The 3,047-nt window shown below is 43.3% G+C and overlaps 1 pseudogene; it reads left to right on the forward strand.

Moving 5' to 3' along the window:
• The first annotated feature begins 664 nt into the window (after positions 1 to 664).
• On the forward strand, positions 665 to 1,695 carry LOC119278709 (annotated as a pseudogene).
• Positions 1,696 to 3,047: the final 1,352 nt, after the last annotated feature.

A 3,047-nucleotide genomic window follows, 5' to 3' on the forward strand; every position in this document is an offset into this window, starting at 1 on the left:
ACCAAAGTGGAACGGAGAGAACGGAGAGTCAGTTACAATGACAAAATTGTTGAGGAATCATGTTGAAAGAACAACATTCTGTGTCATAAATATCGTATATAGAGATTTTTCATGTATCGACGCTTTTGATTCAATTATGAAAGTACGCTGTACTGGACTTGCACCCCTAGTTACGCAGAAGTGCAAGCACAGAAGCGGATGACCGGACCTTACCAACATACTCAAAAAAGTATTCTATACTGGGGTCTGTGCTCTTGACAAGCAGTGTTTCCAGTCTAGCTGTGTCAAATCGGGTGTGAAGTGTCCTTCTAGGTTCTGGCTGGTAGAGCAGAGGACTGAAAATCCTCTTTAGTTTCACGCATGGGACTCTAAATCCCAATTGCGCTAGCTCTGTGGTTCGATTCCACAATAGAACAAACAATGAATGAATGTGGGCGGTCAACCAGGTAAGCCTGTGCCCAGGAAAGAAAGGACTAGGGAGGGATTGAGAGAAGCTTTCACAGTGGAAAATGCAAAAAAGCATATCGTTCTTAGAAATTGTGGAATTTTACTCAGTTAGAGCTATGGTTTAGCATCAAGAGGGAAGTTTTGTAAAAGCAACAGGAAGAATTGCTCAGATACCCGTGAGCGTATATAACTTGGGTCGTGTTATAAATTCTCTGGCTAAACCTATTGATGGGAGAGGCGAAATTGTAGCTTCCGAATCTCGCTTAATTGAATCTCCTGCTCCAAGTAGAATTTCCAGGCGTTCCGTATACGAACCTCTTCAAACAGGGCTTATTGCTATCGATTCGATGATCCCTATAGGGCGCGGTCAGCGAGAGTTCATTATTGGGGACAGACAGACTGGCAAAACAGCAGTAGCCACAGATACAATTCTCAAGAAAAAAGGGCAAGGTGTAATATGTGTTTATGTAGCTATCGGTCAAAGAGCATCCTCCGTAGCTCAAGTAGTAACTACTTTCCATGAGGAGGGGCCATGGAATACACTATTGTAGTAGCTGAAATGGCGGATTCACCTGCTACATTACAATACCTCGCTCCTTATACGGGAGCAGCCTTGGCTGAGTATTTTATGTACCGCGAACGGCATACTTTAATAATTTATGATGATCTCTCCAAACAGGCACAAGCTTATCGCCAAATGTCCCTTCTATTAAGTCCCGGCCGTGAGGCTTATCCAGGGGATGTTTTTTATTTGCATTCACGCCTTTTAGAAAGAGCCGCGAAATTAAATTCTCTTTTAGGTGAAGGAAGTATGACCGCTTTACCAATAGTTGAGACTCAATCTGGAGACGTTTCCGCCTATATTCCTACTAATGTAATCTCCATTACAGATGGACAAATATTCTTATCTGTGGATCTATTCCATGCCGGAATTCGACCCGCTATTAATGTGGGTATTTCAGTTTCCAGAGTAGGATCCGCGGCTCAAATTAAAGCCATGAAACAAGTAGCTGGCAAATCCAAATTGGAACTAGCTCAATTCGCAGAGTGACAAGCCTATTATTCGCCTCTGCTCTCGATAAAACAAGTCAGAATCAATTGGCAAGGGGTCGACGATTAAGGGAATTGCTTAAACAATCCCAGGCAAATCCTCTCCTAGTGGAAGAGCAGATAGCTACTATTTATACCGGAACAAGAGGATATCTTGATTCGTTAGAAATTGAACAGGTAAAGAAATAGTTCAATCACCCCAGAATCGTCGAAATCCCCTCGAAATGGAGAGCGGCGCAAGTCTCACACTCTTTCTCTCACTCTCTATCCTCTGTCTTTCAGATTTTCCCCTCATAGCTGATACAGTGAAATATTATTATGTAAGGGAGCTGATCCACAGGATTCAATGGTGAATTCTGATTTCCCCACAGACTGAACCAAAGGAGAAGAATAGAATAATTCACTGGTGCAGGCGGAGCAGCAAACCTTCGTAGAAAAGGGAGAAAACCTGAAAAAAACCGGAAGTCTTGGCTGTATGACAAATGCTCAAATAATTGAGCTGCGTATTCAGATCCAAACGATCAAGAAAGGATCCCAGACTGCTCAAGATTATCTGCGCAGGATCTTCTAAATCAACCAATACCTTCTCCGCAGGGACCTCAATAGTCCACTACTTCTGCTGCACAGCCTAGTTCTTCTACACCAGCAGCTATTGCTCCTAATGATCCATCATCAATCTGCTTCACCTGTCAACCCGAAGCTGCCATTTCCAGAACGGTTTGTGAAGTCAACTGAAGACAAGCAGATTGCAAAGTTTCTGGATATGATGACAGATATGCAGATTACCACCCCCATCCTTGATGGTGTCTTACAGGTGCCGATGTATACACAGTTCTTTAAGGACCAGCTCGCAAAGAAGCGAAACATTAACGAGCCAGAACTGGTTACTCTTACTAAGGAATGTAGTGCACTCGTTCAAATAAGCTACCTCTCAACTTAGATGAGCCTGCCAGTTTCAGTATTCCATGCTTGATAGGAAGTCAAACTTTCCATGCTTTCTGTGGTCTTGGGTCTACTGTGATTCCCTTCACTGTCTACGAGCCACTACCATTGGGTGATGTACGGCCGACTAGCATCACTCTCCACCTTGCTGATCAGGATCCGGCAGACATTTTGGGTGATATCCCTGCGATAGTTGGTAACTTCGCATTTACAGTTGATTTTGTTGTCTTGGAGATGTAGGATAAGAGCTTTCCTATTTTTTTTTGGGGGGAGACCTTTTCTAGCTACTGCAGGGGCTGTCATCGATGTGAAAGATGCTAAGCTCACGCTTCAATTTGGTGAGGAGAAAGTCTCATTTGACATTAGGTATATCTTCCAACTCACCTTCCTCACTGTCCAGACCATAGTAAGCAATATGAAACGAGTCACTTAAGCCCTAGTAAAAGGCTACTCTTTGAATCCCCTCTTTAAGGCATATAAAATTAGTACTCTTCCTGAGCTAGCTTAAGCATATCTCGAGCGAGTGAGTTTCCCTCCATCAAGTTCTAAGCGATCAAATAAGGTCCTTGCTCTCGAGCCAATGCCAATACCAATAGAGAGGGTCTAAA

This window comes from Triticum dicoccoides, chromosome 3B (assembly GCF_002162155.2).
Source record: "Triticum dicoccoides isolate Atlit2015 ecotype Zavitan chromosome 3B, WEW_v2.0, whole genome shotgun sequence".
NCBI lineage: Eukaryota > Viridiplantae > Streptophyta > Magnoliopsida > Poales > Poaceae > Triticum > Triticum dicoccoides.